This window comes from Ursus arctos, unplaced genomic scaffold (assembly GCF_023065955.2).
Source record: "Ursus arctos isolate Adak ecotype North America unplaced genomic scaffold, UrsArc2.0 scaffold_24, whole genome shotgun sequence".
NCBI classification, from domain to species: domain Eukaryota; kingdom Metazoa; phylum Chordata; class Mammalia; order Carnivora; family Ursidae; genus Ursus; species Ursus arctos.
In genome coordinates, this window is record NW_026622919.1 from 19,655,014 (window position 1) to 19,663,682 (window position 8,669).

Consider the following 8,669-nt stretch of genomic DNA (forward strand, 5'->3'; position numbering starts at 1 on the left):
CTGAGGGGCCCAACTAGAGATTCGTTGGCTTTTTTTGGACTAAGGGTCATTTTCTGGTGGGGTGGGGGCGGGAGGCAATAACCTGCGGCCTGAAGCCCCCCTGGGATGAGTGGTAGGTGGGCGAGGGAGCTCGTGCACCACTCCCTGGGCACCTCCAGCTCCCATTATCATGAAGAAGCTTTCCATGTTTCCTTCCTCTCCATCCCCACCGTTAAGAGGGGAAAAAAGTCCCTGGGCATATTGAGATAAGGCCTTTTTAGGGGCAGCAGGACCCGGAGCAATGAGAGCCTGGGGCTTGGAGTCAACCAGATGGGTTTCAACTCCACCCCTTTCTAGCTGTGTGACCTCGGGCAGTTGAACTAAACTCTCCGAGCCTCCCTTTCCTTATCTTCAAAGTAAGGAGAGGAATACCACCTTTCAGGACTACGGGAAGATAAAGGCGTGGGAAGAATATAGGATATAAAGGGCCCACGATTAACCACAGCGTTTTATCTGCGTGCAGGGGTGGAGTTCAGGGGGTTGTTATTCCTAGGTATCTAGGTGAAGCCACGTTTCTGCCGCGGCTCTAAGCTGGCACCTGTGGCCCTGCTGAATGATTTCAACAGGCTGTGGGCCGGACGGGAGTGCCAGCGCGCTGGAGCCTAAGTCTGGGGCTCACAGATCAAGAAACTGCTCTCTTGGCAACTAGATGGGGAGGCTGAGCTTGCCAGCATATCACGGGAAAATAGCCCTGGGGGGGGGGTTCCATGGGCCCCCAGTTCTGGACAGAGCTGACTCGAGAGTGCAGGAAAGTTAAGGGGGGGACAGCAGGATTAGAAAACAGGGTTGAGGGGCAGTGATTCTCTCCCTTGTTCTGTTCTAAGGAGGACATTGTAAGGCAAATCAGTTTAGAGGGATGTAACTAGGATAATAAAACCCCTGGAAACAAATTTTTACTAATTGCTTAGCTCAGCTCAGTTGGTCTCCACGCAAGGTCCTGGGCGGAAGGGAGTGCATAAGGACCTTGAACGACCCTCCCTTAGTGCAGAGGGGTGGCTGGGGCAGGATTTGGGGAAGACATTTCAATGCAACGTGGAAAGTACAGTGTTAGGGACCAATACAAAGTGCCCTGGGAGCACCTAGGAGGGGCTTCCTGGAGGAGGAGGCCATGTCAGGGGACGAAGGGTTGAGGGCAATGGGTCTCTTTAGTTGGGAGAAGAGACCCCTTAGGAAGAAGCCACCAGCCACGTATAGCCCGCTGCGGAAGGCGGTGTGCGTTTCTTCCGCACGACCAAGGAGCGGAGCTAGGACCCATGCAGGAGCATTCTAGGAAAGCAACTTTCAGGCCCCCATACTGAGGAGACTTTTGTCACCGAGAACCACCCAATGATAGAATATTCTGTCTTATGAGGCAGGAAGCTCCCTGTCATTGGCATGTGCAAGCAGAAGCCAGAGGCTAACTTGTCAGGGACAAGTTACAAAAGGGACGGGATGACCTCTAAGACCCCTTCCAAGTCTGAGCCACCGTGAATCTCACGGACAGACACAGGATGTGGGCTGTGCCGGGAGAGGTGTGACTGGATCAAGTTAGAGGCCGGACGGCGAGGCGCTCATGTTCTGTGACTGTGTGCCCCACCCTGGGCTTTTTTTTTATAGTAATCGCTTTATTAAGATATAACTTACAGAGCATACAATTCACCCCTCTGAAGTGTACAATGTAATATGGATTTGCTTTTAGAGTGGGAAGGAACGCATGCATTCATTCAACAACCGTTTATCGGGCCTCTGTTAGCCACGCATCAGGCTTTGGGCTGGGGCTTTAGACACCTGGGAGATAGAGGCCGTGTCCTCATGGAGGAGACAGGTGAGTGTCCAAGCAGAAGAAGGACATCTTGGGGGATGTGCCAGGAAGGAAATAGCCTGGGGCTGGAACAAAGAATAATGGGGCTGGGACCGTGGGGTCTGGGGAGGGGGCATTGGAGCTGAGGCCTGAGCCACAAGGAACCAAGCCTGTGAAGGTCAGGGGAGCATTCCAGGCCGAGGGAACAGCAGGGGCAAAGGCCTCAAGACAGGAGCGAGTTGGTGGATGCGAGGACCAGGAAGAAGTTCTGTGAAACTAAATGGCAGCCAGGTGCCCTGACCCAGTGGGCGAGGCTTGGCCAGGGCTCCCCATGGTGGGACTTGCTCTTTACAGGGCTTGGTAAACATGAGGCCCGCCTGAGCCCAGTGGGGGTGAGCTGCATTGACTCATCTTCTTCGGATACAAGAGCCATCTCTACCCCCTTTCTTTGAAGCTCGCTTTCTTACCCTGTTACTGCCTCTCCATTAACAGAAAGATAGCAGAGCCCTCTCAGGAGGGCATGCCCCCAGCCCCTGCCTCCTGCCCACCCCGGCTTGGCTTCATGCCCCTGCACTGTGCCCCCACTCTGGGCCGGACCCCATGTGCTGATGCCCTGGGAGAAATCAGGAAAATCCCCAGCCACGCACACGGGTGGATTTTCCCCCCACCGGCTGTCTCCTGTGATGTCCGGGAAGGAACCCTAGGAACAGTCTGCAGTCTCCCTCTTGGTGCTTGCTTCCTGTGTGACTTCGGGCCAGTTAGTTAACACCCCAATCTTTCAGTTTCTGGGTCTATAAAATGGGGATCAAACCAGGCAGAGTGGTTATGAGGATTGAATGCCATCCGTCCTGGCACCCAGTAGGTGCTCCCTGAATGTCAGCTTCCTCCTTCTCTCCGAGCTTCCCTCCAACAGAGGGGCAATTTGCAGGGGGTGGGGAGAGCACAGCGGAGCCCTGGGAGGTGGCCACTTTGGGACTCCCTTCCCTGAGCTCTAGGGCCCCTCAGATGCCAAGGGGCATTCATGCCTGGCCGGCCGGGGGTAAGGATACTCACCAATGGGCCCAGCCCTTTTGCAGGGAGCACCCCTGGGTCTCCCCTCGCTTGCCCTCCCGGGGAGCCCCGCTGCACAGCTCCTTTCCGGGGTCTCCCCCGCGCTCCGCTCCGAGCGCCGCGGCTCCTGGCACCTGCTCCGCGCCGGCCGGCCGGGGGCGGGCTCGGGAGCCGGGCGGCTGCCCTGGGACTCGCAGGCCGGGACTCACCCGCCACGCACCTCCACGAGCCGAGAATCCGGATCGCCCCGGGGGACCGTGGGGAGCCGGATGCGGCCCCGCTCCGGTCGTGAGCGCCCTTCAGGTAGGCGGCGGTGCTGGCCGCGGGACCGCACTCCCGGCTCCCCATCCCGGACAGAGTTCCGCTGGGGCTGAGCGCTGAGGGGGCCCGCGCGCGAGCTGGGGGTGTGGGTGGCTCTGTAGGGCTGCGGGCCGCCGCAAGGACCCCGCTTCACCTTGCGGGGTGGGGGAGGTGGGCAGGCAAGAACCGCAACTTAGCCAAACGCCGAGGTTGGGAGGGGAGACAACAAGAGTGATGGCAAGGAGGACTTCCATTTCCCCTTAGGGGAGGGGAGGCCGGGAACCACAGGGCAGAGAGGGTGAGACCCCCACCCTAAGGAGGGGACCATTCTCTGGAGACAGGGAGCCTGACAAATAACTCACTTTTTCTTCCTAAGGAGTTTAGAGAACCCCAGAATCAATCCACCCTTATCAGCACCTGGGATAAACTGGAACAGAAGGAGTAGGGGAGGGGTGATGTCCTATTGTCTTTTTGGGGGTGCAAAGAGAACACTTGCCACCACCCTCCACTTCCACGATTCCCAGTCATTGGAGGCCTTCCTGTCCGCCCTTCCCCCTTCAAGCCGGTGGCCCCACCTTCAGCAAAGGGCATAGGTGGGGCCCTCCTGGCCAGCCTTCCGCCCCCAGCTCTCAAACAGTCTGGGGACTCCCAGCCCTCCTCCCTCTGGCTCCCCGGACTCACGCTCCAGCCCTAGCTTGGAAGTGTTGATGGTGGAGCCATCACGGGCAGGGGATGGGGTTTGGGGGAGCTACCGCTTAGCCTGTGGGGAGCTGGGCTGGGCAAGCAAGCCATGGATGAGGAGGCCGGGGCAGGAGATCCTGGGCCCTGATGCTAAGAGGGTGGAGGTAAGGGGATCTCCTGTACAACAGTCAGGCTTCCCAGGCCTGGCCTGGCAGCAGAGGCTGGAGAAGGGGGTGTTGAGGCTAATACTCCCTTCCTAAGTACCCCCACATCACCGTCTTAGAGGCCGCTGCGCTGTGTGGTCACTGGGGCCCCTGCAAGGAGAGTTGCAGGTCAGACAGCAAGAAGGACTTCCTTCCTGAGGGTGGCTTGAGGCTCTTTTGAGGGCGTATCACTGCCCAGGAGAGGCAGCTCCTATCTTTGGGGGTGTCAGGACAGCAGGAGGCCCTCTGGGACACCCAGCCAATAGGGGTGAGGACAGAGCAGACCGGGGGAGGGGAAGTGGTGGGGGACGGTGACCTCATCTCTGGACCATGGCTCTCCCTCACCTCCCATGCCCTCTTTCTCCCTTCCTTGGAGCTGAGTGTTGGCTTTCAGCACCTCTTAGCCAGTTTACTCCTGAAATCCCCCAGTACCCAGCATCCCCCGGGGAAGGTGATGGGCTGCCTCTGTCACCACTTTGGACAGGAAGACAGACACGGCTGCCTTGGTTTGCCCAGTGGAAACCTCCCCCACCCGGCCCCTGACACCTGGAGCAGCTGGTGCCCCGTCCCAGGGCCCCTGCCCTGGCAGAGCAGGGAGGTGCGGGCGGGGGTTGGCATGGCTGGCCCCACTCAGGCCACCCTAATCCTCTAGGTGGGGGTCTCTGGCTCCTCTGGGGAGTCTTGGGTGTGACCTGGGTGTGACTCCAGCTCTCTGAGCCCACAGAATGGCTGGGGTCGGTGCCACCCTGTGGTGGCCAAGCCCTGAAGTGGTTAATTCCCCCTCCCTCGGCCTAGAAAGGTGTCAGCCATGGGAGAGGGGAGGTGGCAGGAGAGACCAATATGCTCAGCGGCGGCTCCTCGGGGGCACTGAGTGGGCAGCGGGCCCAGGAGGGCTCACACTCAGGACAAGAACAGACGAAGCCTCTCTTCTTCCAGACACTTCTCTCTGCAGCTGGGTTGGTGGGGAGGGGCAGGATCCCGAGCTCCTCCTGGTGATCCTGTGAGTGCGAGGGGGCTGCTGGGGTGTGCGCCCCCTCCCCCTTTCATGACAGGATGGGAGAGGACTGGCCCTACTCACCTGCCTCTCTTTTCACCTCTAAGCCTCAGTTTCCTCAATTGTAGTGCCTCACAGGGTTGTTGTGGGGGTAAAGGGAGGCACAGTGTGCACGGTGCCCAGAGAGCAAGGGACACCTACCGTGGGCAGTTCTCTCTCCAAACCCACCCTGCCTTCCTCTGGTGGCTGAGCAGACAAATACGACCTGGCCTTCCCCTCACCCCCACCTTAGAGGGAGCTGCTCTGAGCTGCAATGGCCACACTGCTTGCAAAGGACCTAAGAGATTAGTCGAGCCCAACCCCCCTGTCTGTAAAGAGGAAAACTGAAGCCCAGAGGGACAGGGACTGGCCCAAGGTTGGCCAGCCAGCCAGGCTCCCTTCTCAGAGGCAGGGCCTAGGACCTGGCTGGGGAAGGTGGGAGGGTAGATGTTGGCAGGCATGGGGGAAAATACCAGAGTGTAATTGGGCTCATTAAGGATTTAGTGAGGGAGTCCTTCATGCCCTGCCAAAGGCTGGGGACAGGCCTAGAACCTTCCTCTCCTGTTAACCCTCTGGCAAAAGCGGCTCTTTCTTGATGACCCCTTCCCCAGGCTGCAGCTGCAACAACTCCCCACTCTGCACTGTATGGCTTCCAAGGTCCCTTTCCAGCCAGCCCTCTTGGGACAGGCAGGCCGAGAGTTCCATCCCACTGCGGTGCCCAAGGGCCCCACAGAAACCCCAGCCCCCAAGTCCATTCATCACTCGGGAAAAGTGGTGGAAGTAGAGCCCTGGGGCCCTGCCTGGGGGCTCCCTCCATCCCCCATCCCCTCCAGCTCCCAGTGAATGGACAGACAGACAGGGAGCTGGCCTCCATCAGCTCTCTAGCTCTGCTGTGAGCCTGCCTTTAAATGGTGGCTCCCTCCAGGGTCCAACCCCGCCCCCCTGCAGCCCTGGGAAGGTGGGAGCAGGAGAGCTTTGTGCAAATCACAGACAGACAGACACCCGCATACATGCGTACTCTTTTTCTCTGCTTTCACTCCGTCTTTTCCAGAACTCAGTTCAGCTTCAATTCTCCCCCTTTCTTCACATCCCTCCCTCCCAGGCTCTCTGGCTCTGGCCCCTTCCTGCCAGGGCACTCCAGCCTGTTAGGCCCTGGGCACCCCTGAGTCTCTGCCTGGCACTCCAGCCTGTTAGGCTCTGGGCACCCCTGAGTCTCCCCAGGAGTCCTTCCCAGAAGGACTGCCTGGCACTCCAGCCTGTTAGGCCCTGGGCACCCCTGCCTGGCACTCCCTGCCTGGGACTCCAGCCTGTTAGGCCCTGGGCACCCCTGAGTCTCCCCAGGAGTCCTTCCCAGAATCTATAACCGCCCCCCCCCCCAGAAGTTCAAAAGAGGGCTTGGCAGCCTTTAAGGAGAGGGGGGGGAAGGCAGTGGTTAAGGACTTGGGCTCCAGGGTCAGACAAGTGTAGGTTCCCCGTCTGGCTATGAAACTTCTCAATGCCTGTTCTCTAATCTCTAATGAAGCGGGATAAAAGGTTAATAATAGTGGCCACCTCATGGGGTTGTTATGAAGTTTAAAAGAGATCCTATGTGCAAAGCACCTGGCACATAGTAAGCTCTCAATAAATGGGGTTGTTAATTCTAAAGAGGTGGCCTGGGCAGCTGGGTAAAGAGGGAGGCAAGGAAGCTTCTAGAAACAGCTCTTCACTATCTTTCCATGTACTTTGAAGCAAGTCCACTCCCCTCTTCTGGGACTCAATTTCCTCTTCTGCTAAAGAGAACGAACGGGTGAGCCAGGTCCTGCCCAAGTGTAGGTCCAGCGAGGGGGAGTCACGCTGCTTCTTTATCGGCAGGGTGTGCTGGCCTGCCAAAGCGCACAGCAGGGGTTAGACAGATGTGTGTGTGCCCTCAAAAGTGTCCACCCCTCCGCATTTTCTGGCTGGGAGTCATCGCTTAGCTGGAGCAGTGTGGCTCCTGGGGGGACAGCTGGGAAGGCTGGGTCAGGCAGGGCAGGTTGTAGCAGGCCGGCAGCCTGGCCAGGGGAACACAATTAGCCCCGGAATCCAGGCAGGCCCCGTGAGCCCAGAGGCTGTATATCACAGAGGTTTAATCAGCCCCATGGCAGATATTTGTCGGCTCTCTTGGGCCGTGTCCTCAGCCTGCCTGTCATAAATTGCACGGAGATTTCAAAATCCCCCTGTCCCCTCGCTGGTGGGGCAGGCGGCTCTCCTAGATGTGGCCAGGAAAATCTCATTGCCACCCGAAGCGTGTTCCCCACTGGCAAGCTGGACTCCCCCCCCCCCCCCCCCGCCCCCCGCAAAACAATTGCATGCGGTAATTGCTTCCTGCTCCTTCCTCCCTCTGGGAGGGTAGGGGAAGCCTTGTGCAGGCAGGACCTTAACTCTGATGACCTCCCCCTAGAGGTGACAGCATGCAGAATGTAGGTGGGGACTCAGTGCAGCCTGGGAGGGGGTCGCTCACAAGGCGAGGGGAGTAACCTCCCAGGGGGTCCTCTGTGGGCACAACTGTGCGCTGGACCCCAGACACAGTGCCCGGGAAGTTGGCGTGGCTCAGGCTGGGGGCGGCAGCCTGCTTGGCCCCAGGAGTGTGGAAGAGTGGGGTCCTCCCTGCCAGGAGGGGAATGGAGTGCCACCTCTTCGCTTCCCGCTAGGTGTTCGCTGCGCCACCTGGAGCCCGTCTCTGGTACTGCACCCTAGCCTCTCCACCTGGTTTCCGGGACCGCCGCCCTCCCACCACTAGGCTTCTAGAAAGCCCCTGCAGCAGACCTTCCGTGTATCCGTTTCCTAGGGCCACGGCAACAAAGTCTGACCAACCAGGGGGCCTACGCAGCAGCAATCTATGGCCTCACCGTCCTGGAAGCTCGAGGCCCGAAATCAAGGTGTTATCAGGGTCGGTTTCTTCTGAGGGCTCTGAGGGAGTCACATGCCCTGAGCTGGGGAGTTCTCTGTCCCCCCACAGGAGGGAAGCTCGGGCCAGGCTCTTGGGGAGCTCCCTCCACCCCCCCCCCACCCCCCCCCCACCCCCCCGTCTGCAGCCCAGGCAGAGAGTGCGCACACGGATCCAGGAAGTGAAAAGGAACCCGGTTCAGTGTGAGAAAGGGGGTTGGCAAGCCCAGAAGAGAGCAGGTTAGAGCTGAGGAGTCAGGCAGGAAGGTTGCAGAGACGTGAGTGGGAAGGGGAAGGATGGTGTGTGGCAGATGCGGGGCCTGGAGGGGTGGCGCGTGTGCGTGTGCGTAGAGGCCAGCAGCAGGGCCCAGGTTGCTACTGAAAATATCAACTGTTGCCACGGCCTGGGCGGCCAACACGGTGAGGGACATCTGGAGCCACGTGGGTCAGGGGTGGGGATGGCTTCACACACTGTCGATGTTTGCGAATGTCACCCGGCCGGGCACTGGGCACAGGGAGGTAGGGTTTCGGCAGCCACCCCTCTGGCTAGCAGCTGCAGCAAGCGCCACATGCCTGCTTGTCACAGGACTGTCAGCGCCTGTGCGAGGCTGAGACTAGGGCCCTGGCTTCCCCCAATGTGACTCCCCTGACCTCACTGCTGCTTCTCCCTCGCTGCTCC